The following is a 17,023-nucleotide window of genomic DNA, read 5'->3' as shown; positions in this document are numbered from 1 at the left end:
TGGATAACCCAAGGCAGTGACTGTAACTGAGATTGAACTGGAAAACTTACAAGGGTGGTAACTGATATTCATTACCTATAGCACCAGAAGAGAACACATGTGTAAGTTAAATGAGCTAATGTAGGCCAGACCTTTGATCAGAGCATCTATATTTCAAAAATGGTGTTGATGGACAATTATGTCTTTCATGGATACTTATTAATAATTGGTGGTGGAATAGAATTCTTTTCTTGTTCATTAGTGGAAAAGCAACACAGGAGTGCTACAATAGTGAATTGGCTGTAGAATTTTTCCCGTGTTCAGCTCTCCTTTCCTAATGGATCCCTGCCTTATGGAAACATGGACTGTGATTTATCCCTGCTGTGGAACATGGTGGCTCCAGGTCCTTCATTGTAGCTGAGCAATCTCTGATGGTCTTGTCACACTCAATTTCCTTGCTATGGATTCGTGGGTCTTTCTGGGTCAGCAGTAGAAAAAAAGCAATCCCAGAAATTCCTCCTTTTAAAATAGTATTCTTAGGATAATCCAGTGTTTTCACTATTTTACATCAAAGACCATTGCAAGAATAGCTCACAGGATTGTAGCCTTGAAGAAGCATGGGGCTGGAGCTTCAGAGGCCCCCAGCTTACCTTGTGTTCTTTTTTGTAGGGCTCTGAATAAGCCATACACAGGGAAGATCACAGTGGTAACTCCAGCTTAGTGATCACAATTTTCTACTTTGTATTTTAGAAAAGTTTTACTTCTCAAAGGGCCTAGATCAGTAAGCCCTTTAGATCAGACTTGGACTGAGTTTTCGAAACTTCATTTAACCACAGAAATTTAAAGCTACCTATGATCGTGGCGTGCATTATCCCAAACTGAATTATTTTATGTGTTGTGCCTCTGTGCACGACTAAAATGCACACGTCCACACACATTTATCCATATATATGTATATGTTTAAGAGGATGTTTATTCATTGAAGGTAGTTTTGGTGACCACTTTTCAGGATATACAGGTGGCAAAGTCACAGTCATGCTTTATCCTCTGAAGTAGGGTGGGTAGCCCTATTGTGTCTAATTGCACTTTGGAGGAAATCACTTTATTACATAAGATATCAGGTTATGAGCAAGGACTTGAAGGAATAAGAGGCAGGAAATGGTGCATTGATGAAAGAAAGGAGAGAAGAGGATGGTAAGGAAGTGTGTCTTACCTTGGGGGTAGTACTTATGTGACCTGAGAGATGGCGTCATGGATGGTGGGCATGGAATTCAGGAAACCCATCTCTTAAAAATTATATGTAGCCTTAAATGATCTATTTTGCTGTTAGTCATCTATCCTTAATATTGAAGGGGAGTAGAATTTGCTGTCCCAAACTGTTTCTTAGGCATAAGGACTATCTTGAGCTGGTAATTTTTTTTTTTTTTTAGAAGAGCTGGTAATTTTTAAGAAACAGCAGATGCAAGAGAAGCTCTGAAAACTGAGTAGAAGTTACCCTTTTGTAGGAGAAATTTACATTATTAAGGAAAATCTCCATTAGTAAGGGTGTTTCCTTTACAAACAGAAGAGGAGGATTAGTAAATCTCTCCCAAAGCTCCCACCAACATCTTCTTTTGTCTTTAGCTGGAGATGGTATTTAAAGCAGTGGCTTGGGCCATTTCAGGGAGTTACTTAGTCCTCCTGGGTCTCTCCCATGTGTACAGGAGGTATACATGTTATTAAACTTCTGTTTGTTTTTATCCTGTTAGTCTGTCTTTTATTACAGCGGAGTCTCAGCCAAGAACCTACAAGGGTAGAAGGGAAATTATTTTTCCTCCCCATTAGTATATTTTTTATTCATTGCATTGGAAATTGAAAGTCCATCACTTCTCCCTTTATGTTTTTTTTTTTTTTTGGTGAGTCATCCCATTGTCTTGCTTTCCTTACTTAGCATGAAACAGAATAATAACCAAAATAACAGCATGAACAAAAATAATCACTCTTCTGTTTGCATTTTTTACTTCCTTCCATTTTGCTTGTTTGTTGCCTTTTTAAGTGTTCTTCTGAAAAAAGATTTGCACACAGGAGGCATAGAAATGTGAAACTGGCCACATCAGGAGTGACAGAGTTAAGCCTGTTTCTTATGCTTCTAAGCATAATGGCAAATGACTGACTTGTATTTTTTTATATATTTATATTTTTTTTTTGGTGAGGAAGATGGGCCCTGAGCTAACATCTGTTGCCAATCTTCCTCTTTTTGCTGGAGGAAGATTGTCGCTGAGCTAACATCTGTGCCAATCTTCCTTTATTTTGTATGTGGGATGCTGTCACAGCATGGCTTGATGAGTGGTGTGCAGGTCCGTGCCCAGGATCTGAACCAGTGAACCCTGGGCCACTGAAATGGAGTGTAGGTAGGAGCTCAACCACTACACCACCAGACAGCTCTCAGTAGAATATTTTTAAACTTCTCCTTGTGCCATTCTCTGCTAGGCATCTGACCGTGCTTTTCTCAAGGCAGAATAGTTTTGAAAACCAGACATTTTCATAATGTCTTTCCTGTTGTTCCTTTGTTCTTTGAGTTGTACCAAACTAATTGCTTTAGAAAGTTATTTCCCAAATTCCTCCCACAGGTAGCATTTAAGTAAATAAGGCTCTTCAAAGTTAGAATCAGAGACTTGATCCTATTGGCATATATCCTATCCTGGAACATCAAAGAACAAGGCTAGAGACTCTGAAGAAATGTAACATCAAAAACTTCTCCTTACACTATCCCTTTTGTTAATGTGCATTCTGATTAGAAAGGAATTGAGAAGGAACCAGGAAAAAGGCAATATTGCTGCTAAGGAAGTCTTAGGGAAATGTGTTCCTTCACAGATGGGTTTGGATTAGGACATTGATTCTTGAGGGACTTACATCAGACTATCAATAAACTCTCTTAAGATCCTTCCATCCAAAGTCACTCTCCTATCTTCTTTAATGGTGTATATACCAATAAACTGTTCCTTGAGAATGTGAAAGAAGTTGCTGGTATAACTTTTTTTTGAGACATTTTGTAATTTTTTTCACAATTCTGTTTTTTTTCTATGGCTTTTGGTTTCTTCAGGTTTTCTACTTCTACTTGAACTAGATTTTGTAACTATCTTCCCAGAAAGGAGTACATCTCATTGATGCTTTCAAATTTATCACCACAGAATTGTACATACATAATTAAAAAATCTTCTCTGTTGTTACTTGCATAAGTCCTTTGACAATTAATCATTAATTCGGTAAATCATTTCAGGTGGATCCCCCGGGCTCTGTTTTCACTCTGAAGATTTTGCTGAGATTTTTCCATTAATTTCTAATTACAACACTAGAATTAAGTTTCTTTTTATGAGCTTTCTTGTACTATATATGGCAGTTATAATTTTGACACCCTTATTATCTCACTTGGATTTCTGTGTCTGGGTGCTGTGTGGGCACAGTATCTTTTCCTCATTCAGAGTTCTAAATTTGCCCTTGGCAGTGAGCTGTCTCCATTTTATGATCTGCTGATCTATGAGCTATGTCTCTCCTTTGTCTGTTGTTGTAAACAAACCTGAGATGACTGGGAGTATTTCTCTAGTGAATCAGTAGTCTGCTTAACATTCTACAGTTTTGAGCATGACAATATAAGAGGCTCATAAATACCCTAGTTGTCTCGCCTCATCACTGACTTTCAGGAAATCGTACTTTCATATCTTTACTTTGGAATGAAAACTTGGAGGTCTTCTGAGAAATCTGAAAACAATTTCATTGAAAGATAGGGGAATTCTTTGTATTAGCCAGTTATGGAGGTGAAATATTTTTTACTCTTTTGGCTATTGACCTTCATTGGATGTGAGATTTAATTCCCTCTATCTCCCCACTGCATATGGTAAATGATTAGGAATCAGTGATTCCCATCAACTGAGGAAAATGGCAGGACAAATATATCATCTAGAGGTGAGAGCATTTGTTTTTTAAGTGTAATGATTGATTTGCCATAAGCCACCTGTATTCCTCTGCCTGTTTTTCCTTATTACCGAAGTCATGGATCTGCCAAGGAGCCCATCTCTCTATGGACATGGCATAGAGTTTTTCTCTCTTCCAATTAGTGATTAAAAACCTACTGATTGCTTTCATTTGAATCATTCTCTGGTATAGAACCATAATCATATGATCTCTCTGTTTAAGACTGATCTACTCGAAAGTAACTCTAGCTGTTGTTGCATGTTTTATTTTATTTGTAGCCTTTCTCACTAGCTGAAATCACGTTTATTTATATTTAATTTATTTGTATTTATTCTACTGAAATAAAAGCTATATCAGACCAGAAACTTGTCTATCTTACTCTCTACCATGTCTCTGTTGCCTATACTAGTGCCAGGCATTCAGGAGTAAATCTTTCCAAATTTTCTGATATAGTTGCCCTTCTTTTTTTGGTGTGGATTAATATTTATATTTTAAATTGAACTGTCTCATTTATATGTATGTTAATGTTATAAGCTATCTCAAATCTTTTTAAAAAATATAGTAGAGTATAAATAAATAATACATAAGAGACAAACCAGCATAATGTATTTGCAGTTATGGTTTGAGTTTTCTTAAATTATGTTGTTATTTTAAAAAATGTTGAGAGAGAGAGGAAATAGATACTCTCTGCACTGTTGATGAGCCTGTGAATTGATATAACTTTTTGAAGGGCAATTTGGCAGTATCTAGCATAATATAAAAAGCATATACCTTTTGACATAGTGATATCAATGTTATCAATGTTTATCAATGTTACAAATTCTTATAAATATAGTCAGGCCAGTGCACAAAGATTTTTGTAAATGAATATTTATTTCGATGGTTTTAGTAACAAGCAAGACAAAAACAAAAACTCCTCAAAATTTTGGGAAAAAATCTAATAACTAAGAATTATTGAAAGTGATTGTGAGGCATCATATGATATAACACTATGAACCTGTTAATAAGAAAAAGTTCTGTAAACTCTGACTTGAAAAAGTGCCCAAGACACATAAAACAAACAAATTGAAGAACAATACGGTAGTGTAATCTCACTTCTTAAAGGTTTCTATTTTCATATGTGCATAACAATAATTTTTAAAAATACCAGTAACATTACCAAAGTACCTAGGTTTTGTATTCTAAGATTATTAAGTATCAGTTTGTCAGAACCAATTAAGAAGATATGAACAGTGTGATGACTTGACTTTGGGTGAGTATATCACAGAATTGTGGACATTTCCAGGTGAGGATCTGAGAAATCATCTAGTATAGTGAATAGGAGTGTTACTGAACCAAAGTGTATTCCCTCCTGGCAAGTTAAATGAGACTCTCCATCAGAAGTAGTTGTCTCATAAAGTAAAGTATATTTGCAGCAAATAGGAGACCATTTGGAATCATTTCGAAAGTCAAGGCGCCCCCAAACAAGGGAAAGCAGGGACATTTATTTCGGATGGGGAATGAATATTCAAAAAGGGAGAGGTGAATATTCGCTTGCGCAGGCTCAGTTGGAAAACATGCTTCCACGTATACTGCAGGTTATGGTAATAAGGCCTAAGCGCCTCCTGGAGAAGAGATCTTAGCATTAAAAATAAAGGCAGAGACCATAGGTGTAGCTGTTGTGCTGAGGCTTGGTTTGGTTCAGGGTGGTTGGTGACTGCATCTCCTTAACATAACAAAAGAAAAAAAAAACAATTTGGAAAAACAATTAAATGCTTTCAAACCCACCCTTGAGTTCCTTGGGACAATTAGTCAGTGACAGAAGCATGACCTAAACAGGTGACAGCACTGCAGACCTTTGAGCTTGATTGCTATGTGATTTAGGATTGCTACTTAAATTCTCTGAGCTCCACTTTCCTACTGTATAAATTGAGATAATAGGAATGGTTGATGTGCATTGAGGGCTTGTTATGTGCTTGGATATTTTATCTTATTTAAACCCCACACCACCAAGTCCATAAGGAAAGTAATATTATTTCTATCTTACAGATGAAGAAACTGAGGCATAGACAAATTAAGTAACTTGTCCAAATTGTATAGTTAAGCAAGTCTTAGCCTTGGCATTCCAACCCCAGCAGACTGACTGCACCCTTGCCACTACACCAACACTCCGTATAGTTCCCCGTCCATGCTAAGAGCTATTTTGTTACAAAAATGGATACTGTGTATAACCATCATAGCAGAATGCCTGACATGTGGTAAGCTCCCATTAAATGTAGTTATTATTTTTTTATTCCATGGATAATTGTACTATGTTCTGAGGGGGGCCAGAGAGCAGAGGACTGAACAGCCAAACCTTTGTTTAATATATTGGAATTTGACCTCAGATTTAATTAAATGTATGGCTGCAAAAGTAAAATTGTACAAAGCAGTGATTTATATGTTAAACTGAAAAAAAATTGACACCCAGGCAGGTTAAGTTTTCTCCCCATGATCAACCAGCTAGTTAAAGGCAGAATTTTTCCTTCATTTTCCTTTCCTTCCTTCCTTCCTCCTTCCCTCCCTGCTTCTTTCCTTACTTCCTTATTTCCTTCTTCCTTATCTTTTTCCCTCCACCTCCCGTCTTCCTTTCTTTCTTTTAGTATGTAGGGAATGTTGACTTGGCATGTACTTGCAATAGGAGTATATACTACCTTTAAAATTAAAATCTAAACACCTAAATTCATGAACTCTTATTGAAGCTGCTGTAAGTTTGGTGAACCAGTAAAAATAGCAACATGATTTGGAGTGTGGTCATAGACAGCTGAAGGGAGGAATCTGAGGGTGGAGAAGAAGTCACTATATAGCTGCCAACTAGATGACTGGACACCTGCAATATGTGTGGGTGCCAAATAAACTCAGATAGAATCCTGGTACTCAGGAGTGGAAGATAAAACAAATCAATTAGAAATGTGCAATTTAGAGAACATTATATATTGATGGTAAACTTAGAGTTGATGGTAGCAAGTGAGATGGCAATGTGCCACAGTTATCATATCTGACATTAGAGGGAGGTTAGCAGAGCTGTCTGCACAAATTTAAAGATGGAAGGTCATGGCTAGTGGGGATGTGATCTGACAGCAGTCCTGTACTAATATAGGCTATTATATAAAAAAGCAACTCTGAAAACTCATAATAGTTCTTAAACTTTGCCCAATAGCAGAGATAAATGACTTCATAGTACTCAGGAATCCAGTCCCGGCATGCTTCAAAAATGCTTTAAGAATTCTCCAGCATGAGGGACAGTGGTAAGCCCAGAATGTGGGGTGGGCAGTGAAGTGACTATCCTACAGTAGTGTTGGGTGGGAGCAATTCAACTGTATTTCCTAATTCTTATGAACCAGATGGATAATTGGGCACAGAGCTCACGTGCTGGTATCATAGGCTTAAATGATGCTTTTACTTCAATTGTGGTCTTATGAATCTTCAAAACCTTGATGTTTTACTTTGCCTGCAGTTTTCCATGGGGTAAACCTTGGCATAGGATCATTTGATATTTTTGTAATGTTAGTACTACTTCTGCTAGGTATGTATATTTAGCAACATTGTTAACTTTTACATTATGTATTTTCTCTACATCTTTGTAGGATACATTCTGAGTTTTTAAGGTATATTTTTGGTTGGCATTAAATTGTTGTCAAAAGCATTATCAAACTTCCATCCCAATTCTTATTAAAAATATACAAGGTAGTAACAATTCAGTTTGCTTTTCTAACGGAAAAAAAATTTTTAAATGCCTAATTTGTAATTGAATAATCTCCAAATTGATGAGATCAGGAGGGAGAACATATTATTGCTTATTTAGTGCAGTTGAGAACACTGATGAACTTAGTCTGTGAGCTGTTACTCAGGTATTGAAAGTAAACCTTTCCAAACACCAAGATAAAATTTGCATTAGAAGTCTGTTTTATTGCAAACTAAATTTCTATGCAACTTTTCTTTTATTTCAAAATGGCATAGTAATTAGCTCAGCTGATGGTGTAAAGTCTTGCCACACATTTTTCTTAAGTGAATTAATTTTTGAGTTCTGTAAGAATACACGAATGCTTGTAACATTTTTTTCAGCACTTCAGAATTGAAATAACACCAAAATAATTTTTTAAATGTTACAAAATAAAATCCAGTCTAGCCATAAGTGTGTCATGATAGAAATTTTACAGTTTCACTCTGTTGTACATGAGGATTTCTAATAAAGAGCGTGACAAAGTGTCTGTTACCCAGGTGGGACTGAGTATTGTTTCTGAACAAAACGTCTCTCCTCTGGGGTCTCAAAGTCTAAAGATATAAGGGTCTAAAGGTATCATTTCACCTGATGAAAAGTAAAAATAAAGTAATTGAAGCTAAAAGCTGGGCAAATGAAGCAGGATGGCTTTTGTTTAAAATAAAACTAATATGTGAAACAAGTAGCAAACATAAAGATGGACGGACCCGAGAATAGAATCCTCTCTCAAATTAAACCCGTTTACCTAAATTTGAGTATCAACCATGTTGACATCATGGAGAAGTGTCAAGAGAGCTGACATTCTTAGAAGACATAACATCACCTGTAACCTTTAGAGAAAGCCGCTTTCTGAAAGCCCTAAAGGCAGAGTGGTCCGACTGGCATTTGTATAGTGTGGTGGGAGATGTTAAAATAGCAACACACGGAACCCTTTCTAGCAATTTTTATGCCATGGACAGTGAGGCTTTTGGAAAGAAATCTATACGTAGTGATTTGTCACCACTCATGTAAAGTGGAATAACTTCAGCTGGTTTTTTTTTTTTTTTATTTTTCCAGATCAGAAAGTGCTATACCCAAAGTGAATAATAAATCAAATTTGAATCTTTTCGTCTTGATATACACATCTCTGAGGATATTATTTTTAAAGCTAACATTTATTCCTTCGTTTTCCACAGAACTGAAGTCCAATTTTATAACTTTGCAAATTTTTTCAATCACTTCCTTTGGTGTAACAATTACAAGTGCAACATATTTGTAATAAAACTGTCAACCATGGTTCAATTCAAAATGTATCATGGGGAAGTCAGACTTCTGAAGTGGGAAAAGTCTGGTACTTTTCTTTGAGAAGCAGTGAAGGTAAACTCACAGGACACTTAAAAATCAAATAGCAGTTTCCCAATCTCAAGGAAGTTTGAAATCAACTTTTCATAATTACAAACCAAATATTAAAGGTACTTCTAAACTATTGTTTCCACCTTTTAGAGCCAATATTGGTGTACAGCTTCTTTTCTTCAGCTGAAACAAAATTAAGTTACTGCATATTTGGGAAATAGAAGAATATCAACTAATATTTAACCCTAAATCAGCTACATTTTTACCGTGAATGGGCCTTTTGTGATCATTGTGACTCTAATGGTTTTTGTGTATGTTTGTGAAGTGTGTAAGTGACGTTAGCTATCTTGCCACCATCCAAAGAATCTCGGGAAGATTTGTAAGTCCTCTACCCTATGTATACTTGATAATTCTGACTATACTCTACAATTATTTACTGAGACTATCCTCTTGAGTTTATACATCAGAGATTTAACCTCATTGCCCAAGTTTCCACATTTGTTTACATGATTTAAGATTTCAATTATTCATAATTGAGTGTGTGATGATTCGTTGTGTTCATCTTGTTTAATACTTTCATCCCAACAATAGTTTATAATTTAGATTGAGTAGATATTATCTCTGAGGTTTTGGTTTTCTCACAGTCAACATTTTGTGTTATAAGAGGAAAGCAGTCTGAAATTACTGACAACGTTTCTTTACTTAAACTAGCAAAATATTTTATTTGGATACTGATAAGGTTCAATAAATATGAAGAATTTTGGATATAGCAATTCAAGAATACATTTCTGGCTAGGGTTGAAACCATAGTTTACTTAATATACATAGATATGAGTTTAGTGTTTGAATGCTATCTCATAAAATAAGCTTCTGTTTGTAATTTTCATATTTACATCTTCTCCTCCTAAATTACATTTTAATTCCTAAAGGGCAGAGATCTTATTTCATGCATGTTTGAATCCTTCTTAAAACAGGGTTTTTTTTTAATGTAGTAGGCATTCAATTGCTAAAGTAAAACTCCACTTTTCTAATAACTCTGAAGATTTACTAAATCATGATACGAGTGTTTCGGTAGGGTATTGGGAGTTGCTGAGTTGAAATGTCAGGATATTATAAGATTAATTGTAATGACCTCATGCCTTCTAAAGCAGCCCGGCGGTAGGCATGCCAGGGAGTAGAAACCCTATGTAGAAATTTCCCTGGGTGAACAGGACGTCCATGGAGAATAAGTTTAATTACTGATTCTTCCTTGTCTCTTCTATCAGTCTAAACCTCTGAGTTATATATAATTTATTATGCAGATATATCATCTGGGAAGCTTTCCAGATTCATCTTTAAGATTCAAACTTTCTAATCTGTGGTTCTTTAGGTCATCCTCTTACATTAGAAATAAGACCAGTAGCAGTACATTAATACCAAAAGATAGAATGAAAATTCTCTTATATTGAAATCCTTTAGGAATCATATTGGAAATTTGTTGTGAGTGGAGAGTATAAAAATGTTGTGTTTTCTATTTCTGGCTAAAGTTTTAGTAAAGTAAATTTATTTACTGCTGTTAAGTCTATAATTTAATTTTGATAGAGGATTCTATTTACTGATAACAGCATAATGTTTTGAAAACATTTACTAAATCAAGTTAAGTATTTACACAAGTGACGTGTTCAACATCAAAAATAAAAATGACATACTAGGGCATTCTTTATCCTCAAGTTGGAATAATGTAGAACGTCATCTCATTCTTAGATAATGGTGACACAAATCTGATCCTTTTAGTTTTCTTGGCAGAAGAAAAAAATGTATGCTGGAATTCACACATTAGTGAAGTCACATTTCTGAGATAAGATTGTACAACAAAGAACAGCCTTTACTTAAGATATTTTAGACAGTGCCTTTTTCCTACAGGTTAGACACACACACACACACACACACCGCCTTAGAAAATACATGTTGATCCTATGGCAAACTTTTAATTCACCAAGTTACTTGCTTTGTGAAGTTAATTGTGACCAATCTGTGTGAAAGAGAGAAAGTTATTTTTCATAACTGACTTTGAGACAGCTATATCAACTCTTTCTTTTTTGGCATTGAAATAAGACATAAAATTCAGTGAGAGCCAACTGGTCTGCTCTGCTTTGATGTTTCCTACTCTAGATCTCAGTCTTTTGAACCCTAAACTTTTGACCTGACCACTAGTTCTGATATATATGGGACATATTTCATGCATTCTTGGTTGCATTTCAATAATTCTAACTATTACAAACAATGCAGCTTTCCTTCAATAGAAGGGGACTTTTAACCAAAAGCAAATTGTTTGGTCAACAAAATACTTTGTTAGAAAATAAATATTCCTAGTTCCAAAGTTTTTTCAGAAATTTTTTTTACTCTTTCGAATTTCATATTCCTCTTTTATTCATTTATTGTTACCTTGTACTCTTTTCAATACTAAGATGTTGTAGTACTGAAATGTAACGTACACTACAAATGGCCTAGTTGGAAAAATCTATTAGAAAAACAGTAAATACATATATGGCATATTTAGAAAAAGATCCTGAAGAATGTGACTTGTGTATGTATGTGCATACTTGTGTATGTATATACAAGGTGGTAACATAAATTGACTCTGGATAAGTTAGAGGAATTATGGGGTTTAGTTATAGACTTTTGCTTATCTGGATTTCTTGATTTCTCTTGAATGAGCCTGCATTGCTTTTGTAAAGTGAAATCTCCTTCCATTTCTTATGCCTCAGGAGAAAGAAGGTCTAGTCCTTGACTTTGCAGGACACCTAAAATGAGAAATGAAAGTCAGAACTGAGTCTGAGAAGGAGATGGAAAATGCCACAGGAAAAATGCCAGTGGGCAAGTTACACAAATGTGAGCACATATGAGCACACTGTGTGTGTGTGTGAAAATTCTGTACACACACACAATTTTCTTTTCTCAGATATTATTCTGGTCACATATTAAACAAAACAGTGCTTGGAGAAAAAGATTCAGCTAATAATACTCAAATGCTCTATAAATATTCACAATTGTCTGCAAGCTGGATGCTGATCCATCCTGCCTAGTAGTTTATTCCCCCTGTGACTCTTTTTCAGTGCAAAGAAAAAGATACTTGACTGAGCAGACAGGATCAGCATGATGCAAGTACTGGTAGGAGTTGCATAAAGGAATATCGCTTTGAGAACAAAGTCAAACCTCATTTCAATTTCAAAATATTTTTAAACATTCTGTAATTTTGGTCAGTATGTGGTTTCATATTTGCAGTTATAAAGTGTTATATTTTTGCATAAATTGCAGACTCAACACTTAGTGAGCTTTTGGCTGGCGTAAAAACATCGACGACATTTTAGAAAGCTTGTGTGTGTGTATAAAGGACAGTCACATATAAGGGATGAGTTCCTGAAGACCTAGCATAATTCAAAATTATCGTAATTCAAGAAAATTTTCCTGAAGAATGAATGTAAACAGTGGATGCCTTCTTCAAATGCATAAATCTTCAAATTTCTAGCGTATTTTAAAAATTCTTTTTTTCTCAGCATTTTCTGTAAATTATTCACAGTGATCTCTCCAATGATGACATTATGGAGAATCACAGTGGTTCAGTCATAGTTTGTATCATTTCAAAGTCCATTCAGAAGACAGAATCTGCAGAGTGATTTGAACAAGGAAAGTTATAATAAAGAATTATTAACTATAACTATTGAGCAGGCAATGAAACATATATTTGGAGCCAATGGGCAATAAGTTGATAACAAGCGCAGCCTATAACAAGGGATTGTAGTTGCTAGGGGTTGCGGGTAATAAGAAAATTCTAAAGAATATAGTATTAGTAGCTATAAAGAGCAGCCCCTACCTCTAGGAATGAGAGCACCCAAGGAAGAGTTGCCTCTCCAAGACTGAGATGCAGACCTTGATGGAGATGGCATGGCTATGGTTCACTGGATGGGAGAGAAATCTTTGTATTGCTGCACTGGTAGAACTTGCTAGAAATATGCTCTCTACAACGTGCCAGAAATCCACCTCTGAGGGTGCTGGGGAAAGGTCTTTACCATGAGGTGTCTCTCTAGAAGGCCTTCAACTACAAAACTGCCTGAAGTGGATGACTGGGGAAGCTGCTGGCCTCTGGGTGCTGCTACTACCACACACATACATGACAGGAGCCAGGTGCCATGGAGGCTACTGTGCTGCTGGTGTAGCTGTGGTACTGGAGAAACTGCCTGTGCAGCAGGAACCTGTCCAGGAGCACACCAGAACTAGTAAGGAAAGCACTTTTCTCGTGCAATGTCCTTCTAGTACCCTCTTGATAAAGCTTAATATCATGCCACCTAGCAAAGAAAAAAACACTTAAAGCGTCCTTCTCTTTTTTCATTGAGCAAGTAGTGAAGGATGTATTTGGAGCCAATGGGCAATAAATTGATAACAAGCACAGCCTTTATCTTAATATTTTATTGCCTCTAAATTTTACTATCATATTATTGATTTCCTGATTTTTCCTCCCTAGCAGTCTGTGCCATTATGGGCACTTAATCATTTGAAAAATAAAGACTATAAAAAGATTTTAAATTACACTGATGGTGAACATTAAAATAATGGCATGCTATGCACTCAAAATAACTTACGAAAGTGTTTAAGCACATAAAAATGTGTTGCTCTCATAATAGGAATATATACCAATTTAAATGAATTTATTTGAATTTATAACTCAGCTCACCATCATCTTAGAAATGAAGCAATTCTTGATGTGTTTAATTTTTTGATGTTCATATTTTATATTTTGCATAAAATGAGATTCATAAATATATTTTTATCATGTTATTTCAAATTTCTTAAGTCAAATTTATAGAAACTGATCTTGCTAAGTATATCCCCCACTGCATGGTTAAACCATTATCTTTCTCTTTGCTATTGGGAGAACAGACAGAAGAGTATAGCGTGATCACCCTAAACCTATCACCACTATAAAGGAAAAAATTTGTTCAATTTTCCCAGTGATGATTTAGTGATTTTCCAACACCTTAAAATTGTCATTCAACTTGTGCTTGACTCATTCTCACTTGCTTAGTTAAAATTATATTTGGGGGGACTTTCCTCAGCTTCTTAAGCCATTTTACTTTTCAGAGTTTCACATTAATTTTAGAGAATAGTAGTTTGGTGTTCTGGGCCTAGAGCCAGCACTGTATATCCAAACCTCTAATCTGAATTAGTCACTCTGTGAAATTATGCATGTCATTTAACCCTTCTCTTTAGTTTCTCAACCTCTGAAGAGGAGGCACTGTTTTCCCTGATGGTGCTGAAACTGATATTATTATATTTTAAAACGTCTTCAAATCTATAAAAAATAGGCTTAGGTCTGTTTTATAAGCATTTTTCTTCAAGCTGAGTTTTTTCTTTCTGTAAAACCAGTGCTAATACTACAAGGAGAAAATCATTTTCCAAGATGGATACTCGGTTGACATTCCTGGCTTATGAAAGACAATGATTTCATGTAAGCGAGTGCCAGGTATGCCTTTGGGCTTTATATTAATTTGTGAAACATTCCTTTCATTATGTTTCCTGTTCAAAAATTATGCACATTTGAATCAAAGCCCAATGACAGTGTCTAGTCACTGAAAAATATTTATTTCTCCTTGGAAATCTTACCTGCTTAATTACCCAATCTTTTGGGAACACAGCCAAAGCCTAGAGTGAGTCTTTTGTTGTAGGAAGAAAAGAGAAAAATAATTTTGTGCTAAGGGGAAACATCTCTCTTACAGCTCTTACGGACCATCTTGTCACGTTTGGAGTTGCTCTGCTAGGCTGCCGTTGTCATCTGGTTTCGTGTCATTAGAGTTCACATGATATGATTACCCTAAGGTAAAGAACTCTTTTCCTTTACCACCCTTCTTTTTTCTTCTGCTCTCTCATATTTGTGTCCAGCTTGCTCTGGCTTGTTCATATTCTGGGAGTAATGGGGTGAAGTTAATATAAGACAGTTAACTCTCAATTACTCAGAGGCTAATTATCCAGTCTATTGATTGCACAGTCCAGCCTCTGCTTTTCCTGCCTTTTAAAGGGTGGTTGACTGCCCATTAGCACTTAAACCAGACAAGAGTAGGAGGTGGAGAAGGAAAGTGATCAAATTCAAATCTATCTATTTTGCAGCTTATTAGCGCTAGTTCGGAGCTTAGGTGAATGGCAAAAATGTGGTTATATATACCTGTATATTTAATTTAGTCTTGCTTTTCCTTGTCATCTCTTACCATGGATAATTGAGTTGGCTTCATTACCTTATGTTCATATAGTTAATTCTCAGAAGTTGGGTTTTTTATTCTCTTGGAGCAGTGGCTTAATTGGTACTTAAGGTATATGAGGGAGTTATGGATAAGCTAGATAAACTTCATTTGTCAAATATGGACACCAAGACACAGAGTGTTCAAACTGAAGAAGGGCACTTCAAGCTGAGGATGGGCCACAGTGATTTTTTTCACTTTTTGGTCTGAGTTCACAAATGTACAGATATGATAGAACCATCTAATGGTAATTCCTCTTAGCCAATGGTTCCCTATAGTGATCTGTGAATCTGGTATAATGCAGCCATGAGGAGTTAGGGTTTCAGGTTTGGCTTGTGGTTTCTTTCTCAGTTGTGCTACTTCTGGCTGATTGAGCTTGATATGCAAATATATTTCACTTAGCAGAATGTATGTAATGTAGTAAGCATTCAATAATGGGTCTTTGTAATTCAAATTGTAGTGATAATAGTTGTAGTGGTAATAGTACAACTAATAATAAAGTCTCTGAGTTATTTTTAATATTTCAAGAAGAATAAATGAAACCATACATTTACCTGTGGCAAGACCATGTAGGTTATTAATTAATGCAGGCTTATGTAGTAATTTAATCTCAAATTATGGTTTTATGAAAGGTTATCCTTAGTGCAAGTCCCTTATTTTATGACTACAAAAACACAGGCCCAAAGAGTACAACTGTTTTCCCAAGTTCACCCAACACGTTAAGGGCAGAAATGCCAGTGGAATAAAGATGTAGGACTGGTGGCTTTTAACTCGCCCTTTTCCTCCCAATTGTTCTGATGTTAGATCACCAATGATTTGATTCCTAGAATCAATAAGTGACCTCCATTTACCTTTTACTCACTGTCCTGCTCAGTCCTCATTGCCTGTGTTCTTAATTTCCTGACTAGAAATGGGACAAAAGAATAACTTTTATGAACAAAGAAACCTGGGAGAAATTATGACAGCAGCAAATCCTTAGGGTAGTAGTAAAGCAAAATGCAATGGAATAACAGTGAAAGTGTGTCACCTCTAAGGCAAGGCTTTTAGAAAATAGATATGCCCTTTCCATATGTTTCTTTTTCTACCAACTGGGTACAGAGGACTATGAAGTCCTAGAAGTATTATAAGATGGGTGGATCCTGGGCCCCTGAATCATTACACAGAAGGAAGCAACTCTCTAGACAAGAATGTCTGCATTCAACTACAAAGTTCCATCATAAAAGCTAATGGCATTTTGGGGGTATGCTAGTACTGCTACAAATAATATCTGCACTATTTTTTCACAATAAATGTGATAAAGTGACAATCTGTGAACCATAATACCTATGTACATAAGTTTTATATTTTGTTATAAAAAGAAAACTTAGTTTGGCATAAATACTTATTGTTTATTTTATTGACGAGGTTTCTAGTAGTTATTTGATAAGGCATATGTATTAATGGTTTCAGTAATGCTGAAATACAAATTTACATTCTTCCCAAATAATCTTTGGTAATGGAAAACAAAACAAATTATATTTCAAATTATTGGACTAAAAACAATAATGAGCAGAGCATGCAGAAGAGCACATACTAAGTGTGCAAGAATGCTTGAAGTCAAAGCAACAGTAATCTAGCACACTTTTTAATAAGTATAGTACTTTTTATTCTACAAAGCAAAAAGCCGTCAATGCTATGAAATTATGTGAATTCTATAACTAGTATTTCTTTTTCATAGTGAAATCAAATTTGTAGTTTCTTCTTTTCTCTATCA

The 17,023-nt window shown here is 35.5% G+C and overlaps 1 long non-coding RNA gene across 3 annotated transcripts in view; it reads left to right on the top strand.

Moving 5' to 3' along the window:
• The window catches only part of LOC111767863 (uncharacterized), a 784,370-nt gene that overhangs the window by 217,026 nt on the left and 550,321 nt on the right, over window positions 1-17,023 (top strand). For all 3 annotated transcript variants that reach the window (XR_011425153.1, XR_011425154.1, XR_011425155.1), the window contains one exon: window positions 14,755-14,854. This is a non-coding gene — a long non-coding RNA (uncharacterized lncRNA). The remainder of the gene's footprint in view (window positions 1-14,754; window positions 14,855-17,023) is intronic.

Source organism: Equus caballus, chromosome 14, assembly GCF_041296265.1.
Source record: "Equus caballus isolate H_3958 breed thoroughbred chromosome 14, TB-T2T, whole genome shotgun sequence".
Taxonomy (NCBI): domain Eukaryota; kingdom Metazoa; phylum Chordata; class Mammalia; order Perissodactyla; family Equidae; genus Equus; species Equus caballus.
The sequence above is the reverse complement of the archived record's forward strand: the minus strand, read 5'-3'. Positions and strand labels throughout refer to the sequence as shown.